The following is a 19,213-nucleotide window of genomic DNA, read 5'->3' as shown; positions in this document are numbered from 1 at the left end:
AACTCTGATCCCCGAACGCTCCGGAGACTGGTTTGAGTAATAATAAAACTCCGATCTCCCACACAGCCGGCTGTGCGTGAATGACCCTTTCTCCATTGCAATTCCCTTGCCTTGATAAATTGGCTCTGTCTAGTCAGCGGGCAAGGTGAACCCGTTGGGTGGTCACACATTCAGGTCCTTAACATATAGACCAGTGCTCCACCTTTTCCCCACCCCATCTCCCATTCCAGTGCTCCTCTGTGTGGGGTATAAGGCTGGGCACGGCAGAGTCTCCTTGGGGCCGCTCTAGCATTAATTCAGTCTTCCATTCCTTTCTCAAGTACTTATCAATGTCTGACTTAGATTAGACACCAGGGATGCAGCGTGAATAAACACAGCAAGAATTCAAATGATTTATTAGTCCAGAGGTGGGTGAGAGGCAACAGACAGTAAAAGAACAAATAACATAATTATAGGCAGAGTGACTACAATGGAGAAAAGGAACCAAGCAAAAGTGCAGAGTATGGTGTTTATGTCTAAGGCAGCAGGAGAGGTAGATCTGAGAAGTGGACATCTGAGCTAAGATCAGCCCAAAGGCACTGGCTGAGCATGGAAAGATCTAGAGGAAGCCATTTCTTGCAGAAAAGCACAGCAAGTACAAAGACCCCGAGGAAAGAAGAAGTTTGACATTTTGAGGGAATACGAAAAAGCCACTTGGGTCTAATGGAAGAAATAGCTCAGAACTTAAGGGAAAGATGCACAGAGCTGAAAAGGATGAAGGAATAGACCATAGATCTGGGGGGCAAGTCCAGGAATTCTGATGTGCAGACAGCAGGAGTCCTAAAAGGAGAAAAAGGGACAGCTGAAATGGAGGCACCAGCTAGTCAAATTACAGAAGAAAACTTTCATGACGTGAAGAAAACTCTGTGTCAGCCGGGCGCAGTGGCTCACACTTGTAATCCCAGCACTTTGGGAGGCTGAGGCAGGCAGATCACTTGAGGTTAGGAGTTTAAAACCAGCCCGGCCAACGTGATGAAACCCTGTCTCTACTAAAAAATACAAAAATCAGCCGGGCGTGGTGGCACGCGCCTGTAGTCCCAGCTATTCTGGAAGCTGAGACAGGAGAATCACTTGAACCCAGGAGGCAGAGGTTGCAGTGAGCCAAGATCACGCCACCGCACTACAGCCTGGGTGACAGAGCGAGAATCCCTCTCAAAAAAAAAAAGAAAGAGAAAAGAAAAAAGAAAAAGCTGTGTATAGATGGGAGGGGCTGACCACATTCCCAAGCAGGATGAAGAGAAAGACTACAGTAAAATTCTTAAACTCCAAGGAGAAAGAGACCATTATACAAGCTTCTAGATAGATAAAACAAATTACATACCAAGGAAGAAGGGCCAGCTGGCCTCAAACTCTTACCCGTAACACAGGTGCACTATCTGCCCACCTAGGCCCAGCTAAAGGACAGTTGTCATGCCTGGAGAGGAACAATAACCATAAATGGAATGAGGAAAAAATAGTAGAATGTCCAGATTACCAAGGGGAAACATTAAATGAATGACAGTTTAATCAAACAGAGCAAGAGAAAGAGGAAAATATTAGGTTGACCCTGTGAAACTGCTAATATTCAACTGTTTTAACCTACAAAAACAGTAGTTTCATATAGGTCAACTGAATAAAAATATAAAACTACAAAGTAAAAAATAATAAGCCTAGGCCAGGTGCGGTTGCACACGCCTGTGAGCCCAACACTTTGGGAGGCCGAGGCGGGCGGATTACGAGGTCAGGAGACCGAGACCATCCTGGCTAACACGGTGAAACCCCGTCTCTACTAAAAAAATACAAAAAAATTAGCTGGACATGGTGGCGGGAGCCTGTAGTCCCAGCTATTCAGGAGGCTGAGGCTGGAGAATGGCGTGAACCTGGGAGGCGGAGCTTGCAGTGAGCTGAGATCGTGCCACTGCACTCCAGCCTGGGCGACAGAGCAAGACTCCGTCTCAAAATAATAATAATAATAATAATAAACCTAAATTATGGGGCTGGGCACTATGGCTGTCACCTTTAATCCCAGCTACTCTGGAGGCTGAGGCAGGAGGATCACTTGAGTCCAGGACTTGAAGTCCAGCCTGGGCAACATAGTGAGATCCTGTGTCTTTAAAAAAAAAAAAAGGAATTTATGGAATGAGCGAAACTAAACATCTTTATCACAGTAAATAAATCCTGAACTCCCTTTAAAGGCATAGAGACTGGATTAGAGAGACAAAACCCAGCCACATGCTATTTATAGGATATTTGAGACCACACGAACAGAAAAGGCTGAGAAATAAAGGAGTGGGCAGAGAGATCAGGCCAGCACAAACTAGAAGAGAACAGGAGTACATGACATGAGAAAAGGTAGGATTTAAGGTGATAGGCATTGAGCAAAATAAACAGGGCCACTATCTAACACAGAAACAGACAATTTATGAAACAGACATGGCCAGGCACTGTGGCTCACAACTATAACCACCATTTTGAGAGGCCAAGGCGGGCAGATCTCTTGAGACCAGGAGTTCAAGACAAGCCTGGCCAACATGGCGAAACCCCATCTCTACCAAAAATACAAAAATTAGCCGAGCGTGGTGGTGCATGCCTATAGTCCTAGCTACTTGGGTGGCTGAGGCACGAGAATTGCTTAAACCCAGGAGGTGGAGGTTGCAGTGAGCTGAGATCACACCACTGCACTCCTAGGTGACAAAGCAAGACTCTGTCTCCAAAAAAAAGAAAAGAAAAAAGAAACAGATATAAACTATACATAAATGATATAATAATAAGTTCAAGTACACCAGATATGCAAAACATTTTTTTAAATCAGGAACTAGACAGGGATGATGGCAACACTATTATAACACATTGCCTTAGAATTCTAGCAAGTATTTCTAAAGTATTTGGCTTTGGAGGGAAAAAAAGAATCCTAATGAATATAATAAGAAAAGAAAATGGCATGTTATACATATTGGAGAGAAAGACATTAAACTATCTCTTTAGTTAATGCCATGGTTACCAATCTAGAAAATCCAAAGGACTTTCTTGAAAATTATTACAATTAATAAGATAAAATGTTAAGGTGATAAATACAAGAAAAATACATTAAAAATAATAGCATTTGCTACAAATTGGCCCCTAGAAATGAATAAAAATGAGAAAAATATTTAATTTACAAATATTTAAGAACAAAAATATAAAATATTGTTTTTGTTTTTGAGACAGAGTCTCGCTCTGTTGCCCATGCTGGAGTGCAGTGGCGTGATATCGTCTTACTGCAACCTCCTCTTCCCAAGTTCAACCGATTCTCCTGCCTCAGCCTCCTGAGTAGCTGGGACTACAGGTGTGCACCACCACGCTGGGCTAATTGTTGTACTTTATGTAGAGACAAGGTTTCACCATGTTGGTTAGGCTGGTCTCATACGCCTGACCTCAGGTGATCCACCCACCTCAGCCTCCCAAAGTGGTAGGATTACAGGCGTGAGCCACCGTGCCCGGCCAAATGTTCTTTTACATGTCTTTTGATGGACACACCATTTGTTTCTGTTGCATATAACTCAGGCTATTTGGATCCTTCTACCATCATCCTTGATGTGTTGGATTTTGTCCTCAGGCTTATGGTCCTTGCACTGAAAGATAGCTGCATCCTTTCCAAACGTCATATCAGTATTCAAAGTAGGAGGTAGGCTGGCACCAGCCACATCTATCCCCTTTATCAGGTAAGCAAATGCTTTCCCAGAAGCCCCAGCAGACTTCCATTTATTGTTCACTGACCAATGACTCAGGCTTCTCAGGCTCACAAGGAGGCTGAGAAGTCAGAGAATGGGTCAAGATTTGTCCATTACTTGGGACTGGACACTTACCCTCCTGGACAAAATCGAGGTTTGTTAGCAAAGAAGGAGAAAAGGGTATTAAGAGGCAATGGACAGAACCTCACAACATGAAAAGATGTTGAAACTCATCAGAAGGCAAGGAATGGACATCAAAGTAAGCAATATAGCAACGACAAAACTATGGAGAGAATAGGACTTCATCAGGGTGAAAGTACTGGAGTGTACCTTGCCACTGAAGATCTTTTATTTACTTCAAGAGAGACTTAAGGGTGGCAGTTTGAGATAAAACCAGGAGATATCAGTTATGATGGTTTGGAGGAAAAGTGTAAATTGGCCGTGTAAATAAGGGCAGGGCATTTACGAGTAGTTAAGAATGGTGAATAGGAGTATGACTACACAGAAGATAGTAGGGATGACAAGTTTTTGGGGCATAGTACAAGTAGTGGGGGTGACTGCATAGAGCCCTGTTGCAAAAAGTAGGGTAAAGATGAATAGACTTAATAGAATGAAGGGATGTATTAGGCTCATAAGGGTTATTACTGTTTTTCAGAAATGCGAGTGAGTTTAAGGGAAGTAGGGGAGAGTACTTGCGACTTCCAGGAGGAAGAAGAGAGATCAGGCTGGCTGTCTGACAGACACAGCTTTATTCTGGAATGGTGAACCCAATGGGGAGGGTCCTGCAGGCGGATGGCAGTTGGGGTGCTATAGATGACTAAGTAGGGTCCAGTCCATTGAGGTTGTAGAGTTTGAGGGGTCAGATTTTTATTAAGAACTGATCGTCCAGCTAGGGTGTCTTTATATGTCTGGGAATCTGGAGTAGGCAAGAGAAGATTAGCAGCCTGGAGAATTTCCTGTCTAGCCTGCTTGAGGACTGGAAGATAGTCACCTAGAGGGCTGGTGTCTGGGACGAGGCTGGGGCTGAACAAGAAAGTACATCCATATAAAAGTTTAAATGGACTGTGCCCTGTAACATCTCGAGAACAGGCTCTAATTCTGAGAAGGGCAACAGGTAAAAGTACTGTCCAGTCCTTTTTAAGTTGGAGGATGAGCTTAGTGAGGTGTGTCTTTAAAATACCATTAGTCCGGCCAGGCACGGTGGCTCACGCCTGTAATCCCAGCACTTTGGGAGGCCGAGGCGAGCAGATCACGAGGTCAGGAGATCGAGACCATCCTGGCTAACATGGTGAAACCCTGTCTTTACTAAAAAAATACAAAACATTAGCTGAGTGTGGTGGTGGGCACCTGTAGTCCCAGCTACACGGGAGGCTGAGGCAGGAGAATGGTGTGAACCCGGGAGGCAGAGTTTGCAGTGAGCAGAGGTTGGGCCACTGCACTCCAGCCTGGGAGACAGAACAAGACTCTGTCTCAAAAAAAAAAAAAAAAATACCATTAGTCTGTTTTACCTTTCCTGAAGATTGAGGATGGTAAGGGGTATGAAGGTTTTGCTGAATATCAAGAGTCAAGAATATCAAATTAGTCTGGGTGATTTGACTAATAAAGGCCAGTCCATTATCAGACTGTATAGAGATGGAAAGGCCAAACCGAGGAATTATGTCTGACAGAAGGGAAGAAATGACCGTGGTGGCCTTTTCAGACCCTGTGGGAGGGGCCTCTACCCATCCAATGAAAGTGTCTACCCAGACCAAGAGGTATTTTAGTTTTTTGACTCAGGGCATGTGAGTAAAGTCAATTTGCCAGTCCTGGGCAGGGGCAAATCCCTGAGCTTGATGTGTAGGGAAGGGAGGGGGCCTGAACAATCCCTGAGTACTAGTAAAATAGGAGATAGAACACTGAGAAGTGATTTTTTTGAGGATAGATTTCCACAATGGAAACAAAATGAGAGGTTTTAAGAGGCGGGTTAGGGCCAGGCACGGTGGCTCACACCTGTAATCCCAGCACTTTGGGAGGCCGAGGTGGGCGGATCACGAGGTCAGGAGATTGAGACCATCCTGGCTAACACGGTGAAACTCCATCCCTACTAAAAACATAAAAAATTAGCTGGGCGTGGTGGCAGGTGCCTGTAGTCCCAGCTACTGGGGAGGTTGAGGCAGGAGAATGGTGTGAACCCAAGAGGCGGAGCTTGCAGTGAGCCAAGATTGTGTCACTGCACTCCAGCCTAGCTAACAGAGTGAGACTCTGTCTCAAAAACAAAAACAAAAACAAAAGAGGTGGGCTAGAGGCTTGTAACCTACATTAAAGAGGTTATGAAATGATGACAGAATAGAATGGGCCTGTGAGGCTGGAAGGAGATATTTTTCTTGGTCTAAGAACCATTTGCCTTGTGTGGGAAGAGATTGATAGGTGGAAGTTTTAGTGGGAGAGTAGGTGGGAGTGACTGATAAGAAGAAGAAAAACTGGCCATGAAGGACAGAAGTTAGAAGGCTAGCTGCTTGTTTAGCTGTCTTATCAGCATAACTGTTGCCTTGAGCGATGGGATCTGATGCCTTTTGATGGCTCTTGCAGTGAATGACTCTTTGGAAGTAAAGCAGCCTTGAGAAGAGTTTTTATTAAAGAGGCATTAATGATGGAGGACCCTTGCGTAGTGAAGAAACCTCTTTCAGCCCATATAACAGCATGGTGGCGCAGGATATGGAAGGCATATTTAGAGTCAGTATAAATACTGACGTGTAGTCCTTTTGCAAGAGTGAGGGCCCGAGTTAAGGCAATGAGTTCGGCTTGCTGAGAGGTAGTGGAGCAGGGCAGAGTGGTAGCCTCAATGATAGATGTGGAAGATACTATAGCATAGCCTGCCTTTGCTGGTGAGTGGCGATTAGGCCTGGTGGAACTGCCATCAATAAACCAAGTATGATCAGGATGAGGAACAGGGAAGAAGGAAATATGGGTAAATGGAGTGAATGTCAGGTGGATCAGAGAGATACAGTCATGGGGGTCGGGGTGGTATCCGGAATAATGTGGGAGGCCAGATTGAAGTCTGGGCCAGAAAAATGGTAATTGTGGGAGACTCAACAAAGAGTAAGTATAGCTGAAGGAGCCGGGGAGCAGAAAGTATATGCGTCAGGTGTGAGGAAGAAAATAGATTTTGGAAGTTATGAGAACTGTAGAGAGTGAGTTGAGCATAGTTTGTGAATTTGAGGGCCTGTAAAACTATTAGGGTGGTGGCAGCCACCACACAGAGGCATGATGGACAGCCTAAAATAGTAAGGTCAATTTGTTTGGACAAAAAGGCTACAGGGCGTGGTCCCGGTCCTTGTGTAAGAATTTGACTGCACAGCCCTGCACTTCAGCTGTGTGTAATGAAAGGGATTGGGATGAGTCAGGGAGAGCTAGTGTAGGAGCAGTCTCTAGAGCTGTCTTTAAGGAATGGAAACAGGAGTGGGGAAAGGATTTAGGATCTATGGGGTCAGCTAGGTTTTTCTTTGTGAGTTTATATAATGGTTTTGTTAGGATGGCAAAACCAGGTATCCAAAGGTGAAAGTATCCAAGCACGCCCAGAAAGGAAAGAAGTTGTTGTTTTGTAGAAGGGGTTGGGGTTTGGGAGATTAGCCAGACATAATCACCAGACATAAACACCACGTGTGTTTTTATGAAAATTTATGCCAAGATAGGTAATTGGGTGAGGAAGAAATTTGGGCTTGACTGAAGTAATGGGGGCTGTCCCTGAAGCCTTGCAGCAGTATAGCCCAGGTAAGTTGCTGAGGCTGATGGGTGTCAGGGTCAGTCCAGGTAAAAGCAAAGAGGGCCTGGGACAAGGGGTGCAGGGGAATAGTGAAAAAGTGTTTTTAAGATGAAGAACGGAATAGTGGGTTGTGGAGGAAGGTATTGAGGACAAAAGAGTGTATGGGTTGGGTACCACAGGGTGGATAGGCAAAACAATTTTGTTGACAAGGCGCAGATCCTGAACTAACCTGTAAGACTTGTCCAGTTTTTGGACAGGTAAAATAGGGGAATTGTAAGGAGAGTTTATAGGCTTTAGAAGCCCATGCTGTAGCAGGTGATAACAGGCTTTAACCTTTTAAAAGCCTGCTGTGAGATGGGATATTGGCATTGAGTGGGGTAAGGGTGATTAGGTTTTAATGGGATCATAAGGGGTGCACAATTGGTCACCAAGGTAGGAGTAGAGGTATCTTATACTTGTGGATTAAGGTAGGGAGACACAAGGGGAGGATGTGAAGGAGGCTTTGAATTGGGGGAAAGGGCGGCAATGAGGTGTGGCTATAGCCCAGGAATAGTCAGGGAAGTAGATAATTTAGTTAGAATGTCTTGACATAATAAGGGAACTGGGCAGGTGGAGATAAATAAAAAGGAGTGCATAAAACAATGTGGTCCACGTTGGCACCAGAGTGGGGGAGTTTTAAGGGGTTTTGAAGCTTGGCCATCAATACCCACAACAGTTATGAGGGCAAGGGAAACAGGCCCTTGAAAAGAAGGTAATGTGGAGTGGGTAGCCCTCGTATCGATTAAACAGGGGATGGACTTAGCCTTCACTGTGAGAGTTACCTGAACCTCGGCATCCGTGATGGTCCGGGGGCTTCTGAAGTGATCGGGCAGCATCAGTTTTCAGCCGCTGAGCCGAGCAGATCTGGGAAGGAGTCAGTCACAGAGCCTTGGCCCAGAGCTTTAGGGACTCTAGCAGTGGCTGCCAGGCGAGCTGGGCAGTCTGATTTCCAGTTGGTCCCTGCACAGATGGGACATGGCTTGGGAGTAATCCCAGGCTGCAGGCACTCCTTGGCCCAGTGGCCAGATTTCTGGCATTTGAAGCAAGATCCTGATGGAGGAGGTCCTGTAGGAATGCCTGACCAGTGTGGTTTAGGCATTTTGAAGTTTGTATGTGCTGGAGGTGCGGCTGGATTTTGTCTCACAGCAGAGGCAAGTAATTGTAACTCAGAAATGTGTTGCCATCTGGCTGCCTCCTCTCTATTACTGTACACCTTGAAGGTGAGATTGATTAATTCCTGTTGTGGGGTTTGAGGGCCGGATTCCAATTTTTGAAGGTTTTTTTTTTTTTTTTTTTTTTAATGTCAGGAGCTGACTGGGTGATAAAATATATATTGAGAATGAGACAGCCTTCTGACCCTTCAGGGTCTAGGTCTGTAAAGCGTCTCAGTGTTGCTGCCAAATGAGCCATGAACTGGGCTGGGTTTTTGTCTTTACCTTGGGTAGTTTTTTTTTTTTTTTTTTTTTAAGTTTATTGTAATTAACAGCTTTGTATGCTGCCTTTTTAAGCCCTTCAACTAGGCAGGAGATCATGTAACCTTGCCTAGCTATACCTGGGGAATCTGCCTGATAATTTCATTGGGAATCCTCTTGGAGAACTGCTCTACTACCTTCTTGGAGGTCTGGCTCGTGACGCCGGCAGTTGTCAGCATGAGACTGGGCTAGAGAAAAAACTCTTTCCCGTTCATCTGGGGAGAGGGTAAAAGTTAGGATGACATTTAAGCCACTCCAGGTTAAATTGTAGGACAGAGTTAGATATCGGAATTCCTGTATATATTTAGTGAGGTCTGATGAGAAAGAGCCTAAACGCTGGCTGATTTGGGAAAGGTCTGATAGAGAAAAAGACACATGTACCCTGACTATGCCTTCAGCCACCTCTCTAAGAGGAAATTGTTGGGCAGGTGGGGAAGAGCTAGTCACAGAACGAAACTGTAAGCCAGACCAGGTATCAGGAGGAGAGGTGATAGAAGGGTTGTAGGGTGGAGGAGCGGAGGCTGAGGAAGAATTTGAGCCTGATTCAGCATGGCGGAGAGCGACCTGAAGAGGAGCAGTCTGGGGAGGAGGGGACAGGCCAGATGGGTCGGTAGAAAAGGAAGATTGAAAGGACTCAAGAGCTTGGGGTGGAGACTGAAGGAACAGACAGGATAAAAAGAAGAAAGATTTGGGATGAGTCACATTGGGAGCAGAGACTAGGGAGGGAACAAAGCGTGAAAAATGCCTGGATGTAAGGCACCTCAGACCATTTGCCCATTTTTTGACAAAAATTATCTAGATCTTGTAGGATGGAGAAATCAAAAGTGCCGGGTTTTTTTGCCATTTGGAGCCATTATCAAGTTTGTATTTGGGCCAAGCCATGTTGCAGAAGAAAATAAGACACTTAGGTTTTAGGTCAGGCGAGAGTTGAAGAGGTTTTAAGTTCTTGAGAACACAGGCTAAGGGGGAAGAAGGAGGAATGGAGGGTGGAAGGTTGCCCATAGTGAAGGAGGCAAGCCTAGAGAAAAGAGAGGGTAGAGACACTTCGGGGGGTGGGGGGGTGGTACTTGCCACCCAGAGGAGGTGGTACTTGCCACCAAGGTGAAGGATCAAGGCAGGCATCCCTGCGGTGATCAGACACCTCTGAAACGTGGGTGAATAATCAGGCAGGCATCCCCGCAGTGATTAGACACCTAGACACTGAGGGAAGACTGTCTTCCCGAGTCCTTGACTGGCGCCGGAGTTTTGGGTTCACAGATAAAACATATCTCCTCTGTTTCTACCAGAAAAGGAAATGAACTGAAATTGAGGGAAGGGAGAGATTGAAGGGTAGTGCAGAAATTGAAAGGAGAAAGAAGTTGAGGGATAGCGAGAGAGGTTGGAGAAGAGGGTAAAAAGAGGCTGCTTACCCGATTTAAAATTGGTGAGATGTTCCTTGGGCCGGTTGGTCTAAGGACTGGAGGTCGTAGGTGGATCCTTCTCATGGAGCAAAGAGCAGGAGGACAGGGGATTGATCTCCCAAGGGAGGTACCCTGATCTGAGTCACGGCACCAAAATGTCACACGTGTCCATGTGAAGAGACCACCAACAGGCTTTGTGTGAGCAACAAGGCTATTTATTCACTTGGGTGCAAGTGGACTGAGTCCGAGAAAGGAGTCAGCAAAGGGAGTTAGGGATGGGGCAGTTTTATAGGACTGGGGTAAGCAGTGGAAAGTTACAATTAAAGGGGGTTTTTCTCTTGTGGGCAGGGGCGGGGATCACAAAGTGCATGGTGGGGAGATCATAAGTCTCATTGTCCAGAAGAATGTCACGAGGTCGATCTATCGAACAGTTGGGACAGGGCAGGAACAAGTCATAATGGAATGTCGTAAGGTTGGTTAATCAGTTAAGACAGGAGCTGGAGGCTGGGCGCGGTGGCTCACACCTGTAATCCCAGCACTTTGGGAGGCCAAGGCAGACAGATCACGAGGTCAGGAGATCAAGACCATCCTGGCTAACACGGTGAAACCCTGTCTCTACTAAAAATGCAAAAAATTAGCCAGTTGTGGTGGCGGGCGCCTGTAGTCCCAGCTACTCAGGAGGCTGAGGCAGGAGAATGGCGTAAACTCAGGAGGCGGAGCTTGCAGTGAGCCAAGATCACGTCACTGCACTCCAGCCTGGGCGACAGAGTGAGACTCCACCTCAAAAAAAAAAAAAAAAAAAAAAGCACTGAGATATGAGCAATATAGTCAGGGATATTTATTGCTATATCACATGTAGTGGGGGAAAAAGCCTGCAAAGTGATGGCCCATCCACAAGGGCATGGTTAGAGACATTTTGGGACCTCTAAATTGTTATGGCTACTACATTGTGTAACAAATTACCTCAAATTTAGTGGCTTATAACAACTTATTTTGCTCACAAATCTGCCATTTGAGCAAGATTCAATGGAGATAACTTTTCTCTGATGTATTAGCTGGGGAAGCTTGCGGGCTGGGGTTGGAATCATCTGAAGGCTCCTCACTTGAAGTCTGCCATTTGAGGCTGGCTGTCATCGGAGAATTTAGCCAGGGCTGAAAACCTGCATGTGGCCTCTCCTGGAATTCCTCACAACATGGTAGATAGATTCCAAGGATGATTATACTAAGTGAGAGCAAGTAAAGTGGAAGTTCTGATACAGGGCAGGTGAGCCCCAAAGTGGAGCTTAGCCCATGAGGGTTCTTGGCTTTGTCCAGGAAAGAATTCAAGGGCAAGCCAGAAGTAGAAGAAAACAGCTTTGTTGAAGAGGCAGTGTTATGGCTCCGTGACTGCTCCTGCAGAGCAGGGCTATCCCTTGGGCAGAGAGTAGCAGCTCAGGGCAGTTTTGCAGTCATATTTATATCCACTTTTAATTGCATGCAGATTAAGGAGCTGTTTAAGCAGAAATCTCTAGGGAAGAGGTAGTAACTTTTGGGTCATTGGATCATTGCCACGGAAAGAGGCAGTAACTCCTGGGTGTTGCCATGGCAATGGTAAATTGACAGCACGTTGGTGGGCATGTTTGATTGAAAGCCTCTTCCTCCCCAGGCCCTATTTTAGCTAGTCCTCAATCTAGTGCAGTGTCCGAGCCCCACCTCTGGAGTCAAGTCCCACCTCCTACCTAAGTTCTTTTTTTATTTTTATTTTTAAGTAGAGACTGGGTCTATATGTTGCGCAGGCTGGTCTTGAACTTCCAGGCTCAAGTGATCCTCCCACTCGGCCTCCCAAAGTACTGGGATTACAGGTGTGAGTCACTGTGTCTGGATCCTGTTTTAGTTCTATCAACTTTTCTAACCTAGATTCAGATATCACACAGTATCATTTCTGCCCCATTCTATTCAATAGAAGCAGTCACTGAAGCTGGCCCATATTTAAGGAGAGGGAGCTTAGAATCCACTTTTTGTGGGGAGAGTATAAAAATATTTGTGGACAGGTTTTATATTATCACCAAAAAGAAGGAACTGGGATAGTGCCACTTCATTTGGAGGGCCTGCCACAAAGTTGGAATGAGTAAGAAAAGCGAGATGCAGAAAAGTATGTACAAAATGACCTAAATGTGTACAACAAAGACAAACCACTTTGTGTGAATGTGTGTGTGCTTTTTTTTTTTTTTTTTTTTTTTTTTTTGAGACAGAGTCTCATGATGTCTCCCTGGCTGGAGTGCAATGGCGTGATCTCTCTTAGTTCACTGCAACCTCCGCCTCCCGGTTTCAAGCAATTCTTGTGCCTCAGCCTCCCGAGTGGCTGGGACTACAGGCATGCACCACCATATCCAGCTAATTTCTTGTATTTTTAAAAAATTATTTATTTAATTTTTAGACGGAGTTTCGCTCTTGTCACCCAGGCTGGAGTGCAGTGGCACAATCTCGGCTCGTTGCAACCTCTCTGCCTCCTGAGTTCAAGTGATTGTCCTGCTTCAGCCTCCCAAGAAGCTGGGATTACAGGCGCCTGCCACCATGCCCAGCTAATTTTTTGTATTTTTAGTAGAGACAGGGTTTCGCCATGTTGGGCAGGCTGGTCTTGAACTCCTGACCTCAGGTGATCCACCTGCCTCAGCCTCCCAAAGTGCTGGGATTATAGGCGTGAGCCACTGCACCTGGCCGTGTGTATGTATGCTTTTATAATTATATAAGCCAGGAGAAAAATAGCAACATACAGTTTGTAAACGTGGGTTGCAGAAAATGGTGATAGAAGGGAGGGAGAGGAAAAGAGGAAAAGATAAAAGATTTAAAGGACAGCAGTTATGATGGGTTCTCTCTTATGCAATTAATTATAGGTATATATTTAGCTGGATGAAGGAAGAAATTCTTTAGAGAGGCATCCTTAGGTGACAGAAAGATTAAGAAAATCAAGGAAGTGATGACCTCCTTATCTTAAAACTCAGGATAGGGTAGGGAGGGGTGACTGGTGGGCCACAAGGGGGTGCTGCAGGGCACTGGGAATGTTTTTCGTCTGTGTTGGGTTTCTGAGTGTTTGGTCTGTGAAAAATAATTGAGCAAAACATCTTTGTTTTATGTACTTTTATGTATTTGTTATATCTTGCACTTTAAAAATTAAATTAAAAAAACAAAACCTGCCGGGCACGGTGGCTCACACCTGTAATCCCAGCACTTTGGGAGGCTGAGGCAGGCGAGTCACTAGGACAGGAGTTCAAGACCAGCCTGGCCAAAATGGTGAAACCCCGTCTCTACTAAAAATACAAAAAATTAGGTGGGTGTGGTGGCACACACCTGTAGTCCCAGCTACTCGAGAGGCTGAGGCAGGAGAATTGCTTAAATCTGGAATATGGAGGTTGCAGTGAGCTGAGACTGTGCCATTGCACTCTAGCCTGGGTGACAAAGCAAGACTCTGTCTCAAAAAACAAACAAATAAAACCAAAAGCAAAGCAAAATTTGCATAAGGTTCCCAGTGGTTGCAGTGAAGGGACAGTAGATAGGCCTTGGCCTGGACCATTTACACCTTTGCAAGGCTGGTAGGAGGTTACATGAGCACTCAGCCGAGGGCTGATGTTGCAAAAGTCGCAATTCAAAAATAAGACTCTGGCTGTTGATCCTAGAGGGTAATTAAGACTGGGACTAGGGCCAAGTATTAAGTCCAAGGAGGGGAAAGCGCTGGAGGGATTTTAAAGAAGAGTTGGGATCTGAGAGTGGACAGATTAGAGGTGCTGACAGTTGGAGACTTCTTCAGGACAGAAGGGTGGTACAACTGGAGAGGGAGTACTGATGAAAAATAAGAGGATGGGCCGGGTGCAGTGGCTCATGCCTGCAATCCCAGCACTTTGGGAGGCCAAGGCGGGCGGATCACATGAGGTCAGGAGTTCGAGACCAGACTGGCCAACATGGTGAAGTCCTGTCTCTACTAAAAATACAAAATTAGCAGGATGTGCTGGCGTGCACATGTAATCCCAGCTACTCAGGAGGCTGAGGTGGGAGAATCCATTGAACCCGGGAGGTGGAGGTTGCAGTGAGCCGAGCTCATGCCACTGCACTCCAGCCTGAGCAACAGAGCGAGACTCCATCTCAAGAAAAAAAAAAAAAAGACAAGATTTGGGACAGCTGTTTCATAGCCTAGTGGAGATGTCAAGCAGACAGTGGGACAACTAGTTCAGGGTGAAGTGTCCCAGCTGGAAGTATAAATTCAGAGAGAGCAGCATGGTGATAACACTCAAAGCCACACTGTTCCTGACAAAATTCCCTAAGGAGGGAGGGAGGGAGAAGAGCCCAGAGTACAGCCTTGGGTCACTCCAACATTTAACTATGTGTAGTTAAAGGTGGCAACAGAGATGAGGATGATCATAAGAGCTGGAAGGAAAACCAGGAAGGCTGAATGATTCCTGAGAATGTGGTCCTTGAAGCAGGAGGGAGAAGTCAATCCCGGTGAATTTTGCTGGGATTCCAGAGAGCTGGTATGTGCACTGGTTTTGTCAGCAGAAGTCACTGGGGACTGCGCCATGGGCTGTGGCAAGAATGGGAGGTGAGGAAGGGTAATGGCAACCACAGGCAAGTTTCAAAATGGGGCAGGAGCTAGCGGAGGATGGTGGGGAGCAAAGAGGGAGACCGGAGTTTCTGACCCATGGCAAGTCATTGCTGAGAGAGGCAGAGGTGCGAGAGGTTGGAGGACAGGGCTCTAGGGCAAGGCGGCAAGCACTGCAATGGTTTTGGAGATGAAGGGTACAGGTGAGATGCTGAGCACAGACCTCACCTCCAGGATGTAGGTCTTCAGGCCCCTGGCAGAGATGGGCCTCTGATCCCCAAAGAGGACCTCCAAAGGTGGAGGGGGCAAGAGTCCGATGAGGAGGTAGAGGGGTGCTTCTGCACTCCAGGTTCCTTTTCCTGCCCATTCCTTAAACCCGCTGGCTGTTCTTGCTCATCCCCACTCCCTCCTGCCTGGAGTCAGCCCAGGGCCTCCAGCACTGAAGAACTGGACAGGCAGCTCAGCTTGGAGCTGGGAACACAATGTTCCCACTCGGGCAGGGGTGGGGCTAAGGTCTCTGATGACCCTCAGCTGCACCCACAGCCCTGGGACGTGGGCCATGCAGAGAGGGGTTGGCGGCAAATAATTCCTAGATTTTTTTTTTCCAGAACAAAAGACAGGAAAATTACCAAGAAAAGGATCCCACAAGGCCAGGGTTGGGAGGGTTCCTAGTATATCCTGGACACACACACCCTGTCCCCAGCACGTCCAGGAAGGACAAAGCTGGAGGGGCCAGCTGAGGTATTCCCATTGTGCTAGAAGTCCGCCCAGTGTCAGTGGGCCCCACCCCCGCACTCTTAATATGCCCTGCATGCACCTGGCCCTTGAACTATTTCCCCAGTGCCAAGTGAGGGCCTTCCCGGTTTTCGGTTGTGAGGCCAGCTCTGCGTTAGGGGTGGGGGCTGCTTTTGCTGTAAGCCAGAGATACAAACCTTGAGGTGAGCACAAAGGCAGACACCACAGCAGCGAGTGGACCCCAGCCACTTGATTGTAGTTGGGTCTTGGCCCAGCCCAGGTAGGCGAGGGACTCAGGCAATGCCAGGGTCAGTGGGAGTGGACATCCTCCCATAAGCCTGCCATCTTCGTACACAGCTGCAAGCAGAGGGCCCAGGATGAGGGTCCCAACCTGTTTTTGTCTGGCTAGACTGAGACAGGAGCTGTCAGCCAGGTGGAACCATCTTGAGTCCCGAGGGAGGTGCAGCGCCCCAAGCTCAGAGTCTGAGGGTCACATGCTCTTCCACCCAGCTATGCTCTGGTTGGAAAAGAGCTCAGGGACCCAGCGCCGCCAAGGCTGGAGCTTCCTGGAGAACAACCCCTCGTGCGGGGTCTGGGCTGAGACTTGGAAGGTCAGCAGGGGCCCTGAGCCAGCGCGCAGCCTCATTTGTCACCCTGGGCTTGGGGCCGGCTGCGCAGCTCTGGGGCAGGATGCTGGGAGCTCCAGGACAGCCCGGCCCCTGCTGGCCAAAGTGGCAAAATGCAGCACCGCCGCTCATGCGTGCTTCCAGCATGTCCCGCGTCCCAGGCTTACCTGTCCCAAAGGCCTTCTCCCTACCTGGCCACAGGCCAAGACTCAGCTCACAGCAGACATGGGAGTGTGTACTGCAGCTGCCCACTCGTGCCCACACCAGCAGTTTCAGAATGAAAGTGAACAGTTTGACCATCACTGGATGTTATACTCTAAAGTGCTGGTTTGCTTATCTGGTGGGTCTAGATTTTAGTTCCTTTTTATCTGTTTAGTAGACAAAAAACAACTGCACACACCTCCCCTCCTTCTGGGGGTTGGAGGACCTAGCCAGAAAGGGGATTGCTGGATCCTGGCTTACAGCAGAGTACACAGTGACCTTTGTCCCCTGGCTCAGTGCAGTTCTGCAGAGGGAGGAAGGGGTAGGCCCATGGCCGAGAATGCTACAGGGGATTTGGCTGGTATCTTCTGTTTCAGCGGCCTTCCCCAAGAGCTGCCTGTCAAATGTGCATTCGTCTGCCTATCAGCATAGACTGATTGGTGAAGAGTCCTGCTGGTTTTCCTAGTGGGTAGTGCCAATCCTCTGGTCTCATACTCTAGCCTGGCTAGCCTCCTGCCCTGTGGTATACAAATGGGCTGGGCACACCTAACTTTGTGTACTGAAAGACATGCCAGATAAATGGTTTTATAGAACAGAAGGAAATGCCCACAAGATCAAGGATTCTGGTTGGGAAGAAGTGAGAGGGAGGGTTAGAAATGTCATACGTGGCTGGGAGCGGTGGCTCACACCTGTAATCCCAGCACTTTGGGAGGCCGAGACAGGTGGATCACTTGACGTCAGGGATTCGAGACCATCCTGGCCAACATGGTGAAACCCCATCTCTACTAAAAATACAAAAATTAGCCGGGCGTGGTGGCGCATGCCTGTAATCCCAGCTACTCGGGAGGTGGAGGCAGAATTGCTTGAACCCGGGAGGCAGAGGAGGTTGCAGTGAGCCAAGATCACACCACTGCACACTCCAGCCTGGGCAACAGAGTGAGACTGTCTCAAAAAAAAAAAAAAAAAATCACACATAAGAGACACCTTCAACTGGGCGCGGTGGCTCACACCTGTAATCCCAGCATTTTGGGAGGCCGAAGCAGGCGGCTCACCTCAGGTCTCTACTAAAAATACAAAATTAGCTGGGCGTGGTGGCGCATGCCTGTAATTCCAGCTACAGTAGGAGGCTGAGGCAGAAGAATCGCTTGAACCCGGGAGGTGAAGTGCAGTGAGCCAAGATTACGCCATTGCACTCTAGACTGGGAAACAAGAGCGAGACTCTGTCTCAAAGAAAAAAGAGACACCTTCAGAAAAATTTGATTCCTAGCACCTGACCTCACAGAAGGCAATTGAGGCCAGAAATGCATTGCTGGCCAAATTTCTCATGATGTTTAGCATAACTAGCATCAAGATCACAATTTCTGGCTGGGCGCGGTGGCTCACGCCTGCAATCCCAGCACTTTGGGAGGCTGAGGTGGGCGAATCATTTGAGCTCAGGAGTTCCAGACCAGCCTGGCCAACATGGTGAAACCCTGTCTCTACTAAAAATACAAAAATTAGCTGGGCATGGTGGTGGGTGCCTGTAGTCCCAGCTTCTTGGGAGGCTGAAGCAGGACAATCACTTGAACTCAGGAGGCAGAGAGGTTGCAATGAGCCGAAATTGTGCCACTGCACTCTGGCCTGGCTGACAAGAGCGAAACTCTGTCTCAAAAAACAAACAAACAAAAAAAGATGACAGTTTCTGAGGAGTCCCTACGTGGGGGGAGTCCTTCAAATCTTAAATCTAGTTGTTCTTGGCCAGGCGCAGTGGCTCACGCCTATAATCCCAGCACCTTGGGAGGACAAGGCGGGCGGATCATGAGGTCAGGAGTTCGAGACCAGCCTGGCCAACATAGGGAAACCCCGTCTCTACTAAAAATACAAAACTTAGCTAGGCATGGTGGCGCATGCCTGTAGTCCCAGCTACTTGGGAGGCTGAGGCAGGAGAATCGCTTGAACACGGAAGGCAGAGGTTGCAGTGAGCTGAGATCACGCCACTGCACTCCAGCCTAGGTAACAGAGAGAGACTCTGTCTCAAAAAACGAAACACAACACAACAAAACAAAAAACTAGCTGTTCTCCTTTCACTGCTCCCCCAGAATGCTTCTATAAACAGAATTGTATGATGCAAGGTAGAGCAGCAAGGGACATCACATGCTTGTGTGTCTAGGTCACTCATTTTATGAAGATACAACAGCAGCCCAGAGAGAAAAGAGTAGCATGACTAAGGACAACAGACACTAGAAGCATAATCATCCTTGAGATGGGAGAGGGGCTGCTATCTGCGTGAGTCCAGAAATGTGGAGGAACAGGCCCGGAGCAGCTCACGCCTGTAATCTCAGCACTTTGGGAGGCTGAGGCCGGCAGATCACCTGAAGTCAGGAGTTCACCAACATGGTGAAACCCCGTTTCTATAAAAATAACAAAAATTTGCCAGGCATGGTGGCACACGCCTGTAATCCCAGCTACTCGGGAGGCTGAGGCTCGAGAGTCACTTGAACCCGGGAGGCGGAGCTTGCAATGAGCCGAGATCGTGCCACTGCACTCAAAAAAAAAAAAAAAAAAAAAAAAAGAGAAACACAGAGGATAAACTCCATGGGCACTGGATGAAAGCTCCAGGAATCACCTGATGGATCTCAGTACCATTATTGTTGCTAATTCTTGGGGTTTAAACACAGAGTTAGAAACACCCACAGCTGGTCATCAGGATTTATTCAATGA

The sequence above is a fragment of the Pongo abelii genome, chromosome 2 (assembly GCF_028885655.2).
Source record: "Pongo abelii isolate AG06213 chromosome 2, NHGRI_mPonAbe1-v2.0_pri, whole genome shotgun sequence".
Lineage (NCBI taxonomy): Eukaryota > Metazoa > Chordata > Mammalia > Primates > Hominidae > Pongo > Pongo abelii.
Note: the sequence above shows the minus strand (reverse complement) of the source record.